This window comes from Phodopus roborovskii, unplaced genomic scaffold (genome assembly GCF_943737965.1).
Source record: "Phodopus roborovskii unplaced genomic scaffold, PHOROB, whole genome shotgun sequence".
Taxonomy (NCBI): domain Eukaryota; kingdom Metazoa; phylum Chordata; class Mammalia; order Rodentia; family Cricetidae; genus Phodopus; species Phodopus roborovskii.
Genome location: NW_026126469.1, coordinates 10,848,536 through 10,872,141, shown reverse-complemented (window position 1 = coordinate 10,872,141; position 23,606 = coordinate 10,848,536). Strand labels below are relative to the sequence as shown.

The window sequence follows — 23,606 nt, the reverse complement described above, 5'->3', positions numbered from 1 at the left end:
CCCACACTGTTTGAAAAAGGTATGAATTTCTCACTCTGCATTTAGCCAAAAAGCTCAGAAAACTAGAAGAGCGAAATCACTTTTGGTTTGTTCAAATGCATGCCATCCCAGTTGTTGGTGGGGTGTACGAAGAAAAAACTCCAAAGTGATTCGGCAATTCAGAGTCTGTGTTCAGTTTTAGCTGGGAAGCAAATTTTAATAGAGATGGTATGTTTACTATCAAAGGCAGGAAAGAAAGTAGAGAGGAGAGATTGCTCAACGGATCTGTGTGTCTGGGCTCTGAAGCCAGGGACGGCTTTCCCAAGGCCAGCTCTTCTAACTGGACATCTTGGTCCTTATGAACACTGAGGCCTTCCCTTTCCAGACATACATCCTGCTCCCCTCACTCAGTTCAGCATTCATTCCTATCAACCCAAACTTTTTAACACTCAGTATTCTTGCTCTTCATTCACTGTGACCTCTGCCTTAAATATTGTTTTTCCTTCCTATAAATATTATTACCTTTGGAGGTCAATGGCTTTGGATGTTACCTCTGTTACTGGTCTTCTTTCCTATTCTTCTACCTTTTCCTCAGGTGGTCATATATTACTTATGGTAAAAACCTGTTTATATATATCCCACTGCGAACTGAAATCACATCACACTGTACTCCATCCTCCCATGTAATAAAAGTTGGCAAACAGCAAGGGCTGGGGCCCTGGGAAGGGCCTAGCTAGTGGAGTACTGCTGTGGTGGATGGTTCTCTATGGTACACACAAAATATGACAAGATTTTTCTCTTGAAGTTCTAAACTGCCACAGGTTATGTAACTTCTATACCAAGGCTGTCATGCTGGAGAGACCACCTTTAGTAGAGGGAGGTGGACAAGAAAGTCACTTTGTCCCTCACTAGTAATTCAGGCCTCTGAGATACCTTGGTTCAGAAGACCCTTGAATATGTTGAACTGGAGTCCACTGAGAGAGTATCAGATCTCTGACCAACTGGATGTGGAAGATAAAAGAAAAAGATTGTTTTATAGTCACAAATTTGTTATCAATGAGTTATGGTGGCTATCATATCAAGAAGCATAGCTTCCACATGTTCCAAAGCTCTTCAAAGAGGACATTTGAACTTATTTTATGTTGGTAGTAATACATATGTTTCATAAAGCATAGTAGAAACTGTTTTGTAATTATTTGAATGAATGACTGAATGCAAGAATGAATGCACAATTCATTTTGGACAGGTTCTTGATCAATGTACTGTAAATTCCAGAAGAGAGCTTTATTCAAAATGATTGGGCATGTTGAGTGAAAATGATGACAAAACCAGAGAGTAAGAATACAGAATAGACTTTCCTTCTCCATAAAGTAGGTAATTTTCAAAACCTGCAAGCCATTATTTATTCCTAGTTGCAACAGGGACACTCGGGAAAGCATGGGAATATGCATATGCATGGACAATTCATTCTCTTCCTGAGCAGCCACTGCTAGTCTTACCATCTCTAAATGAAAAGACAACTTTCTCTTTGATGGTGTTCGATTAACAAAAGCAATGCATTTCTTTAACCATATAATCAAAGGAATGTGTAGCAGCTAAAGCTAGAAAGGATCACAGAGACAGTATTAGATGTAAGCTATCTGTTCCATTTGGAATGGGGAGTAAATTCCTTGTACAACACTGCCAGTTGGTCAGAGCTTATCTAGCCTGAAACTATCATTTCCAGGGACAGTAGACTCTCTTGGAAGGTATCCATTCTACTGGCCCACTTAATTGTTAGAAGATTATATTTAATCTTCCTTCTGTCCCCTATAGGCAAGTCTGTTGCCTTTTCTATGCAACAGTCCTAAAGAGTACTGAAAATATTGTCCCTTTTGAGCCTTCTCTTGGGATAACTACCTGGACCCTTTCCATCCTTTCTTATGGGTTATTTCTGTCTCTTATCCCCCCACCACTATTCTCAGCACAAGTTCCAGTTTGTCCTGGTTCCCTTCAACACATGGGGCCCTGAATAGAACGCAGCACGGTAGGCTCTGTAGCTAGTGCGTCCTGCATACTCTTCCCTAAAGTAGTATGGTCAAGGTCATCATTTATTTTTCTGTGATCTAATAATATTGTTACTATGATTATTGATCTTCCTGTCAAATTGCTTCTCTTAGGGGTTTAATTTTGTTTTTTTTTTTGTTTGTTTGTTTTTGTTTTGTTTTTCCAAACATGTTGAAAGATGCTTGATAGAGAGTCAGCATCAGGTTTTCCTTCTCCAAGCAAGTACCATTATTTTTTATCAGAAAATGCCTAATTTGCTGCCACTGTCTATCTCTACCATGCTATCTCATCATCTCCTCCTAGATAACAAGATTAATATCCAACATGTCACTCAACCTTTCCATACCGACCCAAGAGTACATTAGGCACATCAGAACAGCTCTAACAAAATCTGAAGATTTCATTTGGAAAATAATGATTTCTGAGCCTATTTAGTCCTTATTCTGGGGTGTGGGTGGGGGTCAGGCACCTACAGCTTTAAAGCAGTTCTCTGACTGTTTGACAGACTAGAAAACTCTGCTATGGATTTCAGAAAGGCTAAGGGTGGGCCCACCTTTAATCTCCTGCAGGGAACATTAGACTGGCCTGGGGTTGGAGGAGACTTACAGAAAGAAGGAAGAGGGAAAAGGAGGGAGATCTGCAGTAACAGATGCCTCCTCCATAGTAAGCATTAAGCATTGGGTGTGGCTCTTTTTTCCCCCCAAATTAAACAATTAAATCCTCAGAGGAACAATACCAGGATCAAATATTGTTACAATTTTATACAAGAAAGCAAAACACAGATTCTTTTATCATTATTTATTTACATGTATCCAACATCCTAAATTGGTAGACAGTATTTGAACACAGTCTGGCCTGACTTGTGTCTTCATGGTTGGTAAAAACAAATATTCCATGAGAAAGGAAACACTGCAAAATGTGGACACATATGATGGCTCTGTACATATTAAAAGTGTCCTTAATTAACGACTACATCTCTGGGATGTAAAAGTCCACAAAAGAATAGGAAGAATCTTAGACTTAGGTCAGGGAAAATAGGCTTAGAAGTGTCACCCACTTGCTAAAGTGTGTCTGGGTAACTGCTTCTCTGTTTTCTTCAGAAACTGGACTGTAGTAAAATACACAGCTGCCTGCATCAATAACATGTACTTCCTGCTACTTTGCACCAAGGAGACTTGGGTAAGGGTGGAATGAAGCATCCTTAGAGGTAAGGAGCAGGATGTCAGCACTCCAGGAGTCCGGAACCTTCCTGCAGTGCCCAGGGCATCTACTTCCTCACCTCTCCTCTAAGAGGAAAATGAACTTGTCTTTTCTTTTCTCTTTTTCTTTTCTTTTTTTATTTTTTCTGCTTCTCCAGCTGAACCTGCTCTTTACCAATGCATGTACTTCATGGTTTGAGTCCAGTGATTTATTCCCCTGTGTACCTTCAGTTTTTAATGTGCATTATAAAGTTTGGATGCAAAGAACCTCAGATACATTTCAGATCTTCCCCAAGTGAAGGACAATATGAAGAAGAAAGGACAAACAGGATCACATCTCTTTCCCACTGAGGAGCCACACAGAGGTCTCCCTATGGAGAAGCATCATTGGTGCTGCCCAACACTCACCCATTCTGATTTGTTCACTATGTTCTCTACTTTCCAGCCAAAGACTCCTTGCAGTTTTCTGAACTTGTCTTACTTGTTGCTCTCTTAATGGTATTCTTTGCACTTACATCTAACGGGACATTTCCATACTCCAATTATATGTGTCCCCTCTGCTGGAGAACTTTTGGAACAAGAAAACCCATTTCTTCTCTTAAAAACTATTTTATTTTACTTCCGGGGGTGGGGGTTGTAAGAGCATAGAATGGATATGAAATGACTGGGAAATGAATGGGATGGAGATACATAATGTGAAAGACACAAAGAATAAATAGAAAGTTTATTTTGTTTTTTTTGTTTTGTTTTCACTGTATTCTTGATTTTGCCAGTGTTTATCTCCACTGTACTTTGAACTTCTGGGGAATGGGGCCATGACTTAAATTATCTTTTCATTTCCATAGCTAGCCAAGTGTCTGTCATAAGAAGCAGGTATACAGTAAGCAACCTTTGGCTCATGAAGGAGTCAATAAAATGCAAAGAGTTGATGTTGTTGAGGTTAATGGTGTGAACCCTCATCTCATTTAGGAGACAATAAACCTCATGGGCAAATGAAGCTTCAAAGGAAACAGGGATATCTCAGTTAATTGCTTGTCCTCATCAGGTGTACATGGCTGTGAGGTGTCTTAAGAAATGCTTATCACTCAGTCAGGTCCAGTCAAGGAGAACGAATCACAGACACTCCAGAGAACCTGATGATAGAGTTACCCTAAAATTCTAGGTAAATATGTCTCTTACAAGTGAAAATGTAATCCTGGGTGGATTCTTTCATAATTCAGTACTATGATTATAATTCATACTCCTTCAAGCTCTGGATTTTTAACCTGTTTCAAGCTTTTCCTATTACCCCACAACCTCTGTTTTAGTTGTATGATCTCCAGTTCTTGGGGGAGGTGCATGCTCTCACTGTAGCATCTCAACTCCACACACAGAGGGTGCTTTGGCAATTCAGCTCAGTGGGCACTTTGTCACGCAACATTCTGATTATGCCACTATGGACTATTTACTGCAAAATGGTTTGGGTGAGGCCTTTAAAACACAACTTTCTGGATCAACTCACAACTTGGTAAGGCATAAGACTATAGTAGAGTGCCAAGGCCCAGAGAATGAAGTGCACACTTATTTTATAAATGCCAAAGTTAGTGCTGAAAGCTCTGCATGACAGTTACTGTTAAAGGACATGGTTTTGATGTTACACAAAGTAGCACAAGTTGCAGCTCCCCATTGATTTTATCACCACTCAGCAGCTTTTAGATCTCACAGATCACCAATTTACATGTATTATCTAAGAAATAGTAGAAGCTGAAAGGTTTAATCATTCCCATTTTGAAGTCTGTGTTCTTTCTACTCCTGTGCAAAGAAAATGTTAAAACATAAAGTTCTCTTAAATTGATGCAAAGTTAATCTTTAAAACAAACAAGCAAATGAATAGCATGGAAAACATGTCCTCTGTGTTAAGAGTGTGTAACAGAGGCCTTTTATTCTGTGAGAATAGATATCAAATACACCAAGTCCTAAAGTAGAATGGACATTGCCAAGTGACTATTAGCCAACACTAGTTGAAATGCGGGTGGGCCATGCCAGAACAATTCAGTGCTTGGTATTTAAATACAGATATAACAAACTAGAAGGAAATAAAAGCAACTGATGGCTTAAGTAGTGTCTGAAGCAGCAGCTCAATAAGTGAGGGAAACAGGAAGAATAGACTCACCATGTAATTCTGAAGTATGGCAACAAGTACAGTAAAGCATATTGACTACCACTGGCTTTGCAAGTTAACAGTATCTTAAGAACTTGAAAAGACAAAAATTTAGGAACTGCCACTTTTTAAGTCTTCCTTGCCATATGCTCTTCAGACATTTCTAGACTCTGGATGTAGAAAAAAGGCCTGCAATGTGGGAAAGAAAAAGGGACCAAAGACATGATCTTCAAGATGATACTTGGGATTCTTCACCATAGAGATACAGAAGATGGATTTCAGTAGCAACTATGAAGGGTAAGGTGTTCATAACCCAGGAGGGAAATTTAGAGGACAACTGGATTCCAGAGAGTAAAAACTTTAAGGAATATTCCAGTCAAGCCAGGTAATTCAGGATATAGCAACAGAGCTGGTGACAGGTAGTCAGTCAGTCACACTGCCAAGTCAGGGCAGAGCTGCCACTTGAACCCAGGTCTCTCCATTCCCCAAGCTCTACATACTGTTTTATGACACCAGTAAAGGAATCAAACTACAGGAGACAAAGGGTGATGCTTAGTCTCAGGGCCTCTGAGAGAAGATGTATTTATGCATTTATGCCCATATTCAGTACTTGAGTTCCCATGTTTTTCCTTAAGTAAATTCACAATATAATAAAAATGGAAAAGAGTGGAGAAGAATGGATAACCTAATTATAGCACAGTGTGGAATTTGGCATATTCATGGAATACTAGACAACAAAAAGAAACAGATGGCTGATACAGCAACAGGGATGAATGAATCTCAGAAAGTGTACTCTGAATGAGAAAAGGGAGATTACTGAGAGAGGGAAAAGGACACAGAGACACAGACTTATCTGTGGGAAAAGAAGTCTGAGGGTAATAGGGGGGACTGCATTTGAAAAGTATATGAGAGAAATTTCTGGAATGATATATATAACAGTTCATTCTCATCAAACTGGGCACTTATAGCCTAAGGCCTAAGAAATTTTTTTTTATATATAAAATCATGCCTTAATAAAATGAGAACACTGTAAGAAAGAAAAAGGGAAGTAATGCTAGAATTGGTACCATTAATAAATATAACATGAATATACAAAATAGAAGTAAATATACTCCAAGCTCAGGAAAAATGCCCTCTAGAGCCCATTTGACAAAAGTAAATGGGCTACCTAAGAAAAGGCTTAAATGCAGACAAATGAAAAATTTGCTTTACATTTTTAAAGACATTATTTTGGATCTATTTCTTTGTCACTTTAAATAATTCCTGTTCATAGCAGCCTTTTAAAAAGCAGTGCAACATGTAGGTCCAGTCAGCACCTTCACAGAATAGTCAAGAAAGCAGGTTCACAAAGAGCAGGTTTATTTATTGATCAGGAAACATGAGTGGGGTATGGTTTCCGAAGTTTCAGGCCAGCCTTTTCTCACTCTGCCACACTGGCCCTCGGTGTCAGAGGTGCTTAACATTTGCCTCCCTTTACAAATCTACCCCCACTAATCACTGTCTCTAGAGTACTGAAGGTGGAGAAGTCCTTGATGCAGAGGCTGGCTTCTTAAGGCACTTTACAGAGTTGTAACTCTATATGCCACTCCGTGAAGTGCCTATAGTATAGCCATAGCCCTGGTGCTCTTAGAACTCTCCTGTCAGGGACACTCTGGTCACTCAGACAGCCACGCACAGGATTCAAAGCAAGTTCCAGGCAGAGCAGGGATGCCTGCCATATCACATCGCTCCATCATCAGTGCAGAGGGAACCCGAGCTTGCTTAGGAGACCAGAGCACAATGGAGGAGAAACTGCTTTATTAAAGGGCGGGGAAGAATACTAGAACTATCTCATGGATTTTCACAGCACAGACCAATCACTTTGCTAGTGCTCTCTTAAGCAGTAAAATGAGGTGATGATGGTATCCCTTTTGTGAGACTGAGAGAATTAGATGACTTGGTGCAAGCTCAGGTCCTACCTGCTTTCAGTGCACAATATTCACTGTTCTGAGGGCAGGCATTACACACAGCCCAGTCCTGGCCAATATGGGTTCCCTTTGTATTTTCAAGATTTGTTCCTCTAGATCTGAGTAGTCAATGTAGAAAATCCAGACTACATAAATTTCAGTGAATCTCAATGAAAACAGATTCATTTCTGAATATATAAAGAGTACAACAAAGATTTGAACACTTCACTGTGTTTCTTCACCAACATCTGAAAGAAGGAGGAAGGGAATCCTGGGGAAGAGGAGAACAGAGACCACTGAAAAACACCTCTGATGAATGCGGTAATGCACATTTGTAATGCAGGCGCTCAGAAGGCTGAGACGGGGGAGCAAGAGTCCACAGCCAACCTAGCCATCTCTTTCTGGTGATAAATCTGTCTCTGAATATTTTGAGACTGGGATAACACCATCTTATATGAGAAGCTGCAATTTTTATTTCATGATTTATAGACACTACAAGTGAAGTTCAAAAAAAGGAAGAAACCAGCGAGCTGTGCGGCTGAACTTTGTGCTCTGTCTGGTCTGGCTCAGTCCTCCCTGGTCCATACCCTCCCCTGTGTCAACTTGCTGCTTAAATAACCCCTCAGCAGATGTGTTGCTCAGTCTTGCAGTGATTGCCACATTTATGCTTAGAGTGAAGTGCTGAGTGTTTGCAGGAGAACAAACATCAGTTATCCTTGTTGACACAATAAGGGAGATGTAGGCCTGGAAATCTAGTCTAAAGTTACAACTGATACTTAACAGTGAGCTTTAGATATATAGATAAGAAGCACCAATAAAGGCAGTTTCTTGTTTACACTGGCTGCTTTGGAGTCGAGAGAGGCTTAGTGAGGTTGCCATGCCATTTGCTACTTGCAGGTACAGTCAGGGTATCTTTTCCAAAGAATTTTAATATAAAGGAAAAATGATTCTCAACAACTTCAAAATTAAAAGTGTGAATGCTACTGAAAACCCTATTCTGACTTCAACTCCCAGCACTTGAGAAGAAATTAGATTTCTAATTTTTGAATAGGGAATGAAAGCCACCTTTACGGATGTAACTGCTTCCAGGTCAGGCTGTTCATTTTCAGGGACCAATGTTATCTCTAGATTATTCTGGAGGAGAAGGCAGTACTGGGTCAGAATTGGCTAAACCAAGCCCTTTGGTATGACCAATTGTGTGAGATGACTAAGATCAACATTACCTCAGGGAAAGACATGGTTCAGGAAAGCCAAAATGTGGGTGGTCTCCAGAGAATGCAACCTATGCCACCAAGTCCTTTTCCTGCTAGAATCTCTTATGTCAGCTGTAAACTGAAATATATCTGGAAACTAGTAATAGAATAATGGAGTTAGAATACTCAAACAGACAAAAAACAAAACAAAACCAAAAAACAAAACTCAGAAACTTTATTATTAGAATAAAAGACTTAAAATAGTTAATGATGATATGCTAATATAAAAGTATTTCACAAACCTTGTTTGCTAAGAATATCAGGCATCATTTGAAGCTATTATTAGCCAGAAGCTACCTGATCAAACAAGACTTGGCCCGGGCCTCTAAAGATAGTGCTTTTCATAAAAGCATTAGGCATATGAGGAGTTTGCATAGAACAATCTGTGTCTCTAGGTTGTTCTAACCATTTTTGTTCCAGACATAGAGTTCCCCCTCTCCCAAACTGCCAAAGAGAAAAGGGTGTACTGCTAGAATCTTGTGGGTTTGTTACATCCAGATTCCCTGTCTTAATTCTTAGGCAATGATGTCTTTGTATTTCCTAACTCAGCCTTGTTTGGTCTGCAATGTGGAGTTTGCATAGGATTTATATGATAGGATTTAGATAGGAGGATCTCAAAGAACTAGTGATGAAGCAAGGCCATGAAATCTAGAAACAGATGAGATACTTCATGAACTTAATGCCATTTGTGTGAAGATAATAAAAATTATTACTCTTTAATTAGAAATAATTTATGTTGATTTGGGTTCTGCTGATTGTATCAGAAAATATTAGCAGAATGCGAAAAGACATAAGTAGGTACAATTGAATTTTTTTTTCTTTTTGTAAAAACTTAGGTGATATGTCTGATAGAACTAAGGTACTCATGGAATCAAACCAGAAGATTCTCATATGCATTCATTCATGCATGTAGTTCATTGTGTAGAAAGCATAATTATGCACCCACCTGGCAGGGGCAGAGTGAAGCTCACTCGGGGTTGTGGATGTGTCCCTGTTGGGTTGCTCACACTAAAACAATGCATGGGAAAGCCGCATAGCGTTGGAAGGGTGACAGACTCATGGTACACCAAATACTTGTTATATAAGGCTAGGGCAAGCATGACAGCTTTAAGACCACATCAATTATTGCCATAGAAATATGAATACCCAGGAATGTTTCATCATTGCCCTCCTCCAAGCCTATAGACTAAAGATAATAATCTCTTGTTTTATGCCTAAAGAGCAACTTCAAAGACTGTAAAGCTCATGAGGTGAAGCAGCCAAAGCTCACACAAAGAGGGCTCCAAACAGCAGGCTGCCGGCACATACTTCTTCTCTACACTCTTCTCTGAGAAAATTAAAACAAACATTTCCTGGAGGTTTGCAAAATCTAACTTGACCTGACAGAAGTAATTCATGGAATTTCTATGTAATAAAAGACAGTGCTGCCTGAAAGTACTTTTAAATGTTTGTATCAAATAAAGTCACAGACTCTTTATCAAAACAAACAAACAAACAAACAAAAAAAAAAAACAGAGTAATAAGATGTGCACATGAGGCAATTAAAAAGGCTCACTTTCTTTGCTGTGGTGAACACACAGAAGGCTAGTGTAGTGACTGAATACCCGCCTGCTGTCTCATTGATGGGCGACATCCTGTAGTCACCCTTCTGTTCTTCCTCCACAGCCATAACAGTGGCTCTTTCCTTACTTTAGCAGCCGGTCTTTTGGGGTGCCACTTCTGTGGTAACTCTGCCACACTTTTGGTGTACACTACCCTGGTTTCTCACTATCTTAATGTTTTATTCTGCAAGGATGCTATGATCACATGAGCTATTAATGCTGGATTCTATCTGCCTCCTTGGGGGCAGACAGTTTCGGCATACGGACCGTTTATCAGTATGCCTGTATTTAAATGAGAGGAGGAAACACAGAAAATACACAGAAAGAGGTGGGAATTAGCCTTGCCAGAAATTCTTCCTAGGCTACTTGGCTAGACAGGTCTCCCAGGGCTCAGTTGCCTCATCTGCAAACTGGAAGGATAAATGAATCTGTCAAACTCTATGAACTGTATCACCCATTCATCTGTGACTTGGGAGCTGCTGGTACAGAGTTCCACTGATTACACAAATCCTCTTACTGACAGCTGTGATGAGAACTAGGCCAGTGTTGTCTGACTGAACCTAAGCACAGTCACTTGCTTCGGGAATCAGCTAGAGAAGGTGCATGTTCCCTGAGATCTGTGCCATGAAGAGGTCAATCCAAGAAATCCTCAGGAGTGTGCAACCACTATTGTTTTGGGGATAATCTCAAGGTCACAGATGGAGTTGCAGGTGATTTCCCCGATGGACAAAGTTGAGTGTCACATATGAACTACGTGGGTATTTGGCCAGTTGATGTCTAAGAAATCATGCTCACATGGTTTACACATAAATTCAAGGTCAGACATAGACTAGAAAAACCAAAATACAACAAAACCCTAAATCCTTCAAAATCAAAAACCAACACAACTTAACAAAGAAAGCAACCAAACAGTTCTTGGGAACCTTCGATAAAAACTAGGTTTGGTGAAAATCAAATTATTACATTACCTGTTGCTACCATTTGTTATCACTAAGACATGTATCATTTTAACAGACTATGTGCAAAGATGGACAAAAACCAGACATTTATTTGTGACTAAATACTTGAGTCTACAGAAACGGCTGGATGGCTATGAAAAAAATTTTTAATGATTATTTTATGAACATTGATGTTTTGCCTCTATGTATGATTGTATAAGAGTGTTAGATCCCCTGGATGTAGAATTACAGGCAGTTGTGAGCTGCCATGTGGGTGCTAGGAACTGAACCTGGATCCTCTGGAAAAACAGTCAGTGCTCTTAAGTGCTACACCATCTTTCCAACCCTGGCTGTGATAGAATTTAAATGTAAGTTTGTAGAGGATTTTGGTTTTAACAATAGGATAATGATATTGTCTTTTCCTGAAGGAAGTAAAATAAACCTTCAGTAAAACAGAGAAACATCCAGTATTAATGTGAAACATTCCTTGGAAAACATATTCACAAAACATACATCTTCAAATAAGGCATCCTGGGGCATCCTTGCACAGGTATGTCAGACACCCAGCATCTTCTTGTGCTCTTGGGAACTGGTTTAATTCTTAATGGGTTGTGGCCATAGAAAAGACAGGAGAAGAACAGATGAATTTGGGCTGATGGGAAGTGCAGAGTATCTGCATTTGTAAGTGGAGACATTTGGCTCAGTGGAATCTTTCGTGAGAAAACTGCCAAGGCTCTAGCAGCCCTTCAAGAACATAGAAACATGTTCAAACGAGTTTTGCCTGCAGACAGAGGGATGTTAATTGCTTTCCCCAGATTCTCTTGAACCTTCTTGCATGTAGACACATAAAAATAGCCAGGTTGTGTACACCGCCTCTAGGATCCAACCCTCCACCTGCAGAGAGGAATTCATACTTCTACTCTTGTCTCTGCCACAGGTTTGCTTTGGAGCCTAATTACCAACTAAGTTTCATGACAACATAACTAGCTCCAGGGGCTTCTTGTTCCTACCAAACAAAACGAAAACAAATTCCTGAAGCAAGTCCTGCCAGTTCCTCTGGGAACCCCGAGCCAGTGATGCAACATCAAACTGGGGCTGCTCCTTTCCTTGTGTTCACATCCACCAGCAGCTCCCTGGAGAGCCTGTCTTCATCAAAGCAGATCAGTTTCACCAAATATTTACTGACAAATGACGATTATTTTAATAATAATAATTTGCAATCATTTGCTGATTTAAAGCCAACAAACATGCTCATAGATGCAATCTCACTTGATGGCCACAATTCCACGAGGAAAGTACACAAAACAGGGCTCATTATCTTATTTAAATTGATGAAAGTTTATATTGCTGGCAAGTAGTAAGACAGGAGTATGAGATCTACTGTTAGGGACTGGTTACATGCATTTTCTTTTGCTCTTCTTTCTTAGAGGCAGCTCCACCCTGTTAGCAAGGCATTTGGAACAGCCTTTAGTGAAAAGAATGAGGAGCCCTTCATTAGCCTATCTGTGAATCTAGAGTAAATTATGAACTGCTTCTGAAGTGCAATTCTTGACAACATGCATACCTGATAACCACAGAAATGACTGTCCCATGGTAGCTCCCTGTCACTGGAGGTGGTTCAGCAGAATCCTCAAAGCGACTCATACTGTATGCAGAAACTATAAAGGGAGTGCTTTGTCAGGTCAGTGGTTATTCAGAACAGAATTTGTTTAGAAATGGTCAAGATCATTGTATTAGCTTTTGATACCACCTACCTAACCTCATCTTACCAGCTTAAGATAATGTGAATCTGTTTTTTTTAAAGAAAAACATATTTTTAGTTTTTATGTAGTTATATTGGATTGCATAAGGCCATTTTCTCTCTCTCTCTCTTATTTTTTTCATTCCAATCGCAGTCCCTCCTTCCTCCTTTCCTTCCAGTCCCTCCACTTCTCCCTCCTCCCATCTGCTCCATGGAGATGGTAAGGACTCCCCTAGGAAGTTTACTAAGTCTGTCCCATTATCTAGTAAGGCAGGACCAAGGCACCTCTCCATCCTCACACCCGTGTCCAGCTTGGGCAAGGTATCTCTCCATATAGAATGGACTCCACTAAGTCAACTTGTGCATTAGTGTTACATCTTAGATCCACTGCCAGTGGTCTCATATATTGTTCTAGTCACACCACTGTCACTTATATTAAGGGAGTCTAGTTTGGTCGTGTGCAGATTCCCCATTTGTCAGACCAGAGTTAGTGATCCCTCACTAGTTTGGGTCAGCTGATTATTCTGTGGGCTTCCTCATCACGGTCTTGACTCCTTTGTTCATCTCATGGCTTCTAAGGGCTTCTTTGGGTCTTCTGCTGTCTCATAGGTCATGTCAAAGGGCTTCTTAAGATCTTCAGGCTATAGACACAATACATTTCCCTATAAGTACTCAGGGCCAAGATCTTTTGTTGGCTAATGATTGGAGGCCAATCTTTAGAGATTTAGAGCCCACTCATATCTTCTTGACTGGTGTGCTTCTCTGTCTTTAGTCTGCTGAGGTGGACCCTTATTTAATGTGGTCATGATGAAATCATATCCCCACACTTTTATTTTCTAGCCACTGGAAGCAAATACAAGCTCACATTGAAGGAGAATAGATATGTAACAGTCTAATCATTATGAAGCAGATCACTGTGGATTGCCTTCCAGCCTGTATTCTACAACAATCAATGTCGAAAACATGTAGAAAAAGATCCTTTGTATTTGCTTTTCCACTCTCTCAGAGTAAACTATTCCTACCCACTTACTGGGACTTCACCAAAATCTAGGAGATGAATATGTATGTGGTACTATCTTTCTGAGATCCGTATTTATTTATTTGTTTATGTATTTGTTTGTTTGTTTATTTACAAAGATAATGGAGGCTTACTAGCTCTCAAGGTCTCCAGGAGTCATTTATGATATATAGGAAGATACATGTAGTTTGAGATATTACATGATAGGGGGATACATTACTAATTTATTGCAGAGGGAGAGCCTGTACTGAGAATCAGAAGGCCTCATGTCTTCCATGAACTTACTGTATGATCTTGGGTGAGTCATATCTAGGGTATTATAATTCCCAATTTCAGTCTAGAAAAAGCCAAGATAGTAGGGACTCTATCTGGCCTGGGTCACAATTCAATCTACACAGTGTATGTCTGACACCAACAAGAGGAGTTAGTGGTAAAGCCCATAGGGTTGTCACCTGTGGGATTTCCTACTTGGCAAGTCTTTCCTTAACAGATGACAAAGAAAGGGAATATATTCATGTACTTAGACAGAGACCAGAAGTCAATCCCAACAGAGGGAACTGTGGTCAGTCCTGAAGGATTTGGGGATCTCTAGCAGTGCTTGGTACAAGCATTAGTAGGGATCCTTTCCATCTGCTTCATACTCCAAGCACTGCTCCTTGAATTTATCCACACATATGGTTGAGATCCTATGAGTTTCTGCAGACTACTGGTCCCAGCATGCTGAAGCTTCACAGTGTCTGGGGGGAAAGACTGCTCCTATCCCTCAGTCCATTCTTGACAACTCTTGCAAAGCTTTTGCTTAGCACCATCTCCTGACAAATTCTTGTGTTTTTGGGGAAGCATAGGTAGAGAAATCTCAGTAGTTGCCCATGATTATTATTTTTGTAATATGAGCTTCATAATTCTAGTGAGAATCTATTATGCAATATGAAGCACCATAGGATTGAAATTTCACACAACATCCTAAATAATCTCATTATTTCCAATTACAAAAGAATAGTTAATTTGTAGAGTAATGGCCAATTCAACAATAATTCAAGAAAACTATCAAATGTGACGAGGTTCTTGGGATATGTGATGCCCTTGGCCAAGCTCCCTACTTTATAATAGGGTAAGTTAATGGGGCACACGTTGACATCTCTGAGTTATATAAGAGGATACAGATATCTCTGGGATTATCTTACTATATTGGAAGTTCATCAAAAAGAAAACCTTCTCTATTTCCCTAGTGCGCTTTCTAGAAGGGGCTACTGAAAATAATACTTAGATGACAGGAACTATAAATATGCCAATTTTTTAATTATTTAAAAATCACCTATCTAAACTCATAGGTTTAAGTAAAAATTAGTTTAATTCTAGATTATCTGTAATCAATGTAATCCATTATTCACACCTCAAAATAATAAAGAGGTCTCGCTTTTGCAAGATGAGGAAACAAAAAGGAAAAAAAAATCATGTCTACCCTCCAAGAGAATGCGTCCCAGTATTTTACTTTCACAGGCCTCATTCATATCCCATCACTTTACACACATTTTATACTTTCCAAATCATTTAGCCTGTCTTTTAGTCATGAAATATGCTAGTGAATGAGGTGGGCAAGAACTTCTTTATTTTACAGATATGAGGGTTGAGGCTTTAAGGCTACCTTAAGGGTTATATGGTGAGTGATCAGCACAGATGGGTGGCAAATTCAGGATGTTGAACTCTGTGCATGAACATTTTCAAGCCATTCTGCCACTTCAAGGGACATGGAGCAGGTGCTGACTACATATACATGGACTTGCCAACTTACTTCTGAGCTTCTTTCCCCTGGCAGCTCTATAGATTTAATCCTAAGTGAAGTTTGTAACTGACTTGGATGCCCAAAGGATCTAAGGTGAAGGTGTAATGCTGGGCTTCAGCTAGGAAGCATTCATGTAGAAGGTTACAATTGCTAGGGAATGTGTGCAGAGGTATGTAGTGAGACACTTTGTCTGCTTCTGTGGCACTGACTACGCCCATGGGGAGGTGGAGCCAGGGGCGGAAGTGACCTGGAGAACTAGGTCTGAGGAGGAGCCTGGGAATGCTCTCTTGCTGGTGGGACATGGAGAGGAGCACCTCTGGTGGAATCTGCTGGTGTTCATCTGTCTAGGTTGTAAGTTATTTCTCCCTGAATAAACATCTATTCAGCCTATTTGTTTATCCTGATCCTTATTTAACCACGATAGAGGGACACAAAGGGTTAACGTGATGTGTAAGCAGAACACAGTTACAGAAACTAAGTAGATCCACAGTGAATGATCTGAGAAGCTGCCATGAAGGGGCAGAGGTGGGTGAGCCAGTGAGACAGGATGCCCATTCTCTCAGAGACATGGACATCATTGTGAATAGAAGGGAGGGAGAACAGAAGTAGCTTCTGTTTAGAGGTGACAATGACAAAATGATGAGGTTTAGAAAAGGGCTCTACAAACTGCTATGCATACAAAATTACTGTGCCTAGAAAAGAAATATTCCAGTATCTTCTTTGTGCACACACTATGGAGGATACCAAACCAAATGGGATGTGGTTTTTGCCTTCACAAGTTCATAGTTCAAGAGAAGGAGACACAAATAAACTTGTAGAAACTGTGAAAAATGGAGAACAGCAGACACAAGATTAGATGGCATACCTATATGCCACACATACCTATATAACACACAAATATAAAAATATAATCTTAGATGTAATTTAATAGGTTGATAATAAAACCAATCACTAAATGCTCATATTATAAAAATTACTTGTTGAATATATTACCACTTTATCTAATCTGCATAAAACAACTCAAGGAGACATCAGTATCCCTCAGGATTCTTGTACAAATGAAAAGGATCAGGGCAAGTAAGATGTTAGCTTTTCAGGCCACTCATGACTGGAAAGGACAGTGGTGGGATTTCAATTTTAGCAGAGACCCTGAGCCCATTTTCCCCTTACCCCCCCCCCCCATATTTCCTCCTGGATTAATACTAGTTTCCAATATTCTATGCATACCACACACGGATTGTTTTGCTTAGCATCTCCTCACTAGAATGTAGTTACACAGAGTTTCACTAAAGTTTTCTCAACAACCAACAGTTGTTGAAAGTGAGACATAGCAGGCATTGATAATAGATTCTGAGCAGAGCAGTCCGTGTTGCAATCACTTCACCTTGTTGTGGAAAACTGGGGTCAGATGGAAACACTCAGAAGAGGGCTGAGGTAGACTAAGGAACAGCAGACAGAGGCCGGAGGATAGAGAAAGCTCTGTAGATAAAAGCAGGTATTCGGGCAGTAGATGGTAGAGGGGGTTGTTCGCAAGTAAGTGAAGATGAGGGACTTACAGTCCACATTCCAGCAGGCACTTGGTCTGTAACACATTACAAGCTCTTAATTCACTCACAGGATGCCATTCCATAGTTATGGAGCGGAATATCTTCTTACCCTACCATTAATGGGCCTATACCCACCTCTTATGCTGATGCACGGGGTTTATCCCTCTTTGTCTTTGTCTGTTTTCAGGCTCTTACAGCCTTCAGTCCAACTTTCTTTTCGCACTGTTAATGGCTTATCTGCCTCAAGTCCAGCCATTAAGCCTTTCTCAAAGCCTGGGCAGGATTTCTCTGTTTGCTCAGATTCCTATTCTTCTATGCAGCATAACCACATAAAAGAAAAGACTATGCTTCCCTCTTAAGTTAATTTTATTTTGTCTGAACTATTTGCATTAGCCAGACAGATAACTCCAAAGTGTCAACTGTGCAACGGGAGATTGCCCCCTGGGAAGTGTCTGGGCAATGGTATGTACATGTCACATGACTGTGACCTTATTTCAAAAGAACATGCTGGGCTGGTGGCAGCTCTGGGATGCAAGTCTTAGCTCTATTAGCCACTCATGATGTGATTCAGCAGACTCATGTCTGAATTTTACTTGAAAACAAAGATGGTTTAGTTGAAGCACTAGTACCTGATTTGCTTTAAAGTTCACACCAACTTTAGTATTCAAATCTGTTAAATTATTCAAATCTATGAGATAGTCAAGACTCTTTATTATCTCAGTCAAGGGATCTGCCTGCATCCATATTCTACATTTGGTGTCTGCCATTTGTTCACCTCCCCCCCCCAACCATTAAATATTCTTCAGACAGATGCAGTGTGTGAGGAACTGTCCTAAGTCCAAGCAGAAAGGGATGGGGCAGAAAAAACAATACCTTAATTTATGACAGGATTTTGACAGCTAGTATTAGGTCTAAGACATCATCAACTACACAGCAAATTGCAAGTAAGTCAGGAAGTAACTGAGAAGGACATGAGAGTTAGAGAAAGTGGGAAGGGAGTCAGGAAAAAGATTTACTTTCAGTGGGGCAATTGAGGCACATCTTTTCAGAGGAGAGATTTAAGCTGGGTCATAAAGAACAGAGTCCATGTTGGAGTTAGTCGTAGTGATGAGGAATTCCAAGCAAAGACAATGCAATGAATTTCTACCACCGGCATGAAGGAAGGGAGTTGGGTCAAGCAGTTAAAAGCCAGATCACAATGAGCTTGGTGTGCCAGTCTAAGCTCTCTAGACAGGCCTTCTAAGATAAGAGCACTCTGCATCATACATGAAGCCACATCCCACACTCTTCAGCCTTTTAAAATTCTATCCTAAATATACCAAGGAGAGCTTGACGGTGGCAGGATGTCTCTGGTATGTAAATCTTAGCAGAGGGCACTGAATATTTTCTTATCTGTCCTTACCTAAAGAAAATTTAAACTGGGTTCGCTTTTGTAAAGTAAAACAGAATACAAAACAAACACCCAGAAGACCTTTGGGTTTTTCAGAAAGCATAAGTGGTGTGCTCTCTCTGGAGGTAGCCTGTCTATGGGAGCATCCTGGAGAGTCTGGAGTGTAGTGTTTTCTCCAGTCATTCCACTGGCAGCTGTTCTTGAGAGTCTATAGAGTACAAGCTGTACGCTACACAGAGCAGCACACAGAGACCCAGAGGAGAAGAGGGTGAGAGGAGAGCTGAGGGGGTGGAAGGAGGAAAAGAAAGGCTAGGTATGATTATGTCACCAGGTATCCTTGGCAACCGGAAAACATCTTGCACATTCTGTCTGAGAGATCAGCAGCACATGGAAGAAAAATGTGCCCTGCTTCTGTCAACATCAATAGCATAGGAACAGGACATCTCTAAGCCTGAGTCAAGGTAGGAACAGAGATACCCAAGGTCCTTAAATACAAGGACCTGGGACAAGAAAATAAATACTACGTTGGAGTGTGTGTGCTGTATGAATATTGAGAAGGATACTGGTGGTGAAGAAAGCTTCCACAGCACATTCAGTAAAAGTACTGTGAAACACTGAGCATTGGTGTTAACTATGGACACATCGGACCCACTTACAGAGAAAAGACTCAACCCAAGTGGTCACTAATGCCTAGAGTCAGGAGGATACATGACTGTAATGAAAACACCTTGCCATTATACTCAGTCTGGCAATCTGGAAGAAAGTATAATGGAGTTTATACATCTTTGCTAATGAAGATGCATCTGGAAAAGATACCTACCGAGCCTTGAGTCCACAACAGGCTCAGCCTACTGCTTCTTTTTTTTTTTAGTCTTTGCTACAGATAGTCCTTACAAAGCACATAAAGGTTGCCTACAGTTGCTGAAAAAATTGGGAGACCTAGTAACAACAACCATATTTTAACTATTTGCTCCTTTGTCAGTGGCCACTTACAGTTAACTTAATACTTAAATAGCACCTATGATGTGCCAGAAAACATTTTACATGACATGTATATATATGATTTGCTATTCCATCATGTGTTCTCATATATAAATATATGCATGTATACTCACTGGCACATATGCATATGTAAATATTTATATCCACACATATTAGAATTCTGATTTTATCCACATTCCAAGTCTGTTATGAGAATGCTTACTATTTTTGTTTTAGGTAAAAGTACTAAATATTAATGGATGCTAAGACCCTACAGCTCATTTACGGTTAGACTGCAATTTGAAAATAGCTGTCTGTGGTCTGGTCTTCGCCTTTCCTCCGCCATCGTGCAGCACACAGCTAACTCAGATTCTCTCCATGTCTTCTCACAAGACTTTCAGAATCAAGCGATTCCTGGCCAAGAAACAAAAGCGACATCGTCCTATTCCTCAGTGAATTCAGATGAAAACCGGTAACAAAATCAGGTACAACTCCAAGAGAAGACACTGAAGGAGAACCAAGCTGGGCCTGTAAGGATTCACACAATGGCAAGACTGAGAGTTTGTACTGAATCATGGTCAACATGATCTCTCCCTCCAGATGGATGGAGATCGACATTTTTAACCTGGAGATTTGTTCATGTTTAAGTTGAGAATGGTAGAGTCTTTCAAACTGAAAACAAAACAAAAACCAAGAAAATAGCTGTCTGTGATGAGGGGGGATAAAAAACCCCAGGAAATACTGCCATGCAACAAGAAAAAGTCCTTTTACCAGCATTTGGGCAGAAAGTGTGTGCATGCACCTGCCCAGGCTCTTAGACAAAGACTGGGGCTTCTGCATCTATTCAAGAGTGAAAGGCAGACCGCAAAGGTAGCCTAATGGTCCTCATCTGTGAGTGTGTCATGTCACTGAAGCCAGGCCAGACATGATATTCCCAGTCGATACTCTGGCATAAGGTGATGGAGCTCATCAAAGACTCCCACATCGACTGTTGGGAAGCAAGCCACAAGCAGAAGTGAGTAGTATTTTCTGCTTAGGATGCAGCTGTTCCTGGCCATGCAAGATGAATCTCTGCTCATCTAAAATAATTCTTACATGTTCTCTCCCCATACCCAACACCACTGTACCACCCTACTTTAGGCTCCTAAAGTTTAGTATGTCATCATCACCTTTGCCTTTGACAGCTCTATCTAAGATGGCTATGTGAGGTTTCACTCTGGAACTCAGAAGAAGACAGATAAATGTGTCAAAGATGACACTGGACATTGGTTCTTAAAAATAATTGTAATGAAATTCAGAAAAAGCATGTTCAGTGATTCCACATCTGTGGTGATATATCATTTGGCAAAAAAAAAAAAAAAAAAAAAAAAGACCCACTTCCTTCGTGCCAGGTCCACAGCGCTATACACACCCAAAGGGAAGACAGGCATCTTTGAGAATTGTACTGTACTGTCTCAGAAGTTCACGGCCTAGCTTAAGGAGAAGCCATCCAAACTCAAACCCATGGCCTCTGGAAGGGGTTGGTCTCCCAGGTCAAAACCATTTGAGTTCAGTTCTGTTCAATGATCAGGCACTTCTGCAGCCATTTCCACTAGGGCATCCACCAGCAACATATAATTATACAAGATGTGAAATGCAGCTACAGACTTTAATTTTAAATCTGATCTGCTTCTGTTTATCTTACAGTTAGATAAACTACAATGTGACCATGACACAAGGTGGTCCATTTCACAATCTTCATTTTACTCCTCTCAGGAGTCGTCACAGTTAAACTTGTTACCAAGCAAGTGAACACAGTTTTAGAGCATCGATGCTATATGGGAAGTCTCCCTGCTCACAATCACCCAGCTAGCCCTACAGCGTCCAGAAACACAATATGCCCTTCTAGATTCTACTCCTTCCATTTACTCCACATTTCTTGGAGGACAGTGCGATCCAAATCGACCCCTGAATCAAAACATGACCATTAACTTCCTATTGCAGTACACTGACAAGTCAAATAACTTCAGAAATTGGCAATTGCAAGAATTTGCCAGAGACCAGACAGACACACACTGGGCAGGGCAGCAAAATTTTAGGCCTAACAAATAACAGGCAGATTCAAACATAATTCAGAACTTCTATGTTAAAATTATTAACGGCACAATTTGTTTTGACTCATATAAGTCACTCTAAAAAAATAACATTAGAATCTTTAGCAAGAAACTACTATAATTCTACATCATACTCCTGGTACCTTTGGGATTTCTTTAACTTGACTTGTTCTTTGTCTTTTTATACTAAAGTAGTTGTAGATTGTCATAAAGTCTAAAAGTATTCTGGAGTCATGGGAATGTAAAAACGCCTCAGCAAAACAAAACACTTTAATTTGTTTTACTTGTTCTTTTTATTAACATTTACAACATAGTTGTTGTGTTTGTTTTTTCTTACCCACCCCCTCAATCTGTACCCAATAAAAAAAAATTTTCCAAATTGGGATGCCAAGTTTCCATCCAAATACCATTTTGTTTAATATCCCTGGATGAACCCTCCCTAGAACAAAGATTTGCACTGCAGCTCAAGGGACTTTATGGTTGAAAGAGTGAATTGAATCACACTGTGATCACCCGAGTCTCCCATATATACCTTGCTTTAGGGGGACCTCGCAAAGAATGAGGCCTGGTCAGCAGTCAGTGGTACCCTCCTAGGCACAAGTGCAAGTTTCTCATTGATCCTGAAGCCATTTATTTTTATCTGCATCTTCCAGGAGAGATGGCAAATCTCATTATGTCTGGAGACCTTGATTGTCACCCTGGTTTGGTCTTCTGTGGCTTACAGATTGGCTGAGATTCTAAATAGGACTCTTGCAAAGATGTAAATGAGTCCTAAAGGTGCAAAGCAATTTAGCCTATGCCTAGCTTTCTTCAAGGGATGGTCCCCTCCCTAAAGAAATACTCCACTACAAAGTTTATTATTTTCTGTATCAAAAACTATGATGACAACAAAGGATGAAGGGACTTACTTTGAAGGACTCCATGTGGACATAGAAAGAATTTCCCATGCATATAGCACCCAATTTTATATACAATGCATTCCTGGGAATTGTATCATTAAGCAGATCATGAGATGGGTAAGCTGGGATAGAGCATGCTGCTTTCACTCATCAAATATACACCAAGTGCCCACTGTATCCCAGGCGTAAGGACAAGTTCTGCCCTGTTCATACAGCCTAAAACAATACAAACCAGTAAAACCATAAGAGGAGAAATAAACGTTTGTACCAAATCAGCAAGGCATCACCAGAGGAAAGAGGAGAGAACTTAATCACACTGCCCCCAAACTAAGACAAAGGTGGTCATTTCTGCCTTACTTTTGCTATGGTTTGGATTTTAAACACTCCTTAAAGACCCATGTAATAAAGGCTGAAGGTGGTTCATTGGTAAAGAGTACTATCTCCTATTGTGGAGAAACCTTGTTTCACATGGAAGTTCACAACTCCTCATAATTTCAGTTCCAGGGGATCAATAGACACTGGACATGCACATGTTCCACATACACACATGCAGGCAGAAGAAGGAGAAGGAGAAGAAGAAGAAGATTCATGTGGTAAGGTCTTAGCTCCCAAGGTGCACTATGGTGAGGTAGTGGCACCTCTCTACTGTAGTCTACATGTCACAGAGGATTTGGCCTGGAAGTAGATTTGGGGACCATGCCCACATTTCACCCTCTTTTGCTTCATAAGGTGAACGGTTTTGTTACATCATCTCACTATGACATGTAAGAAAGGGCCTTTCCTACCAGATCGAAAGCAATGGGTCAGCTTAACACAGGCTGGAATTTTCAAGTTTGCAGGTCCTTGCATCTCTGTTAAGTGGTTATCTTGAACATCTTGGTATAGTGACTAACCATGTCATCCTATTATCCTATCATACCTTCCCTTCCAGACCAAAAATCAATGAGCACAACTCATAAAGGCCTGGAATTGTCAACTTAAGGCCCCAAATAACAACACAGCTCTATTAAGTGATTATCTCTGACATCTTGTTACAGTGATTAACCTCCTTC

The 23,606-nt window shown here is 40.3% G+C and overlaps 1 protein-coding gene across 1 annotated transcript in view; it reads right to left on the bottom strand.

Moving 5' to 3' along the window:
• Nucleotides 1-23,606, bottom strand: part of Lpp (LIM domain containing preferred translocation partner in lipoma) — a 421,297-nt gene that overhangs the window by 17,812 nt on the left and 379,879 nt on the right. The window lies entirely within an intron of this gene.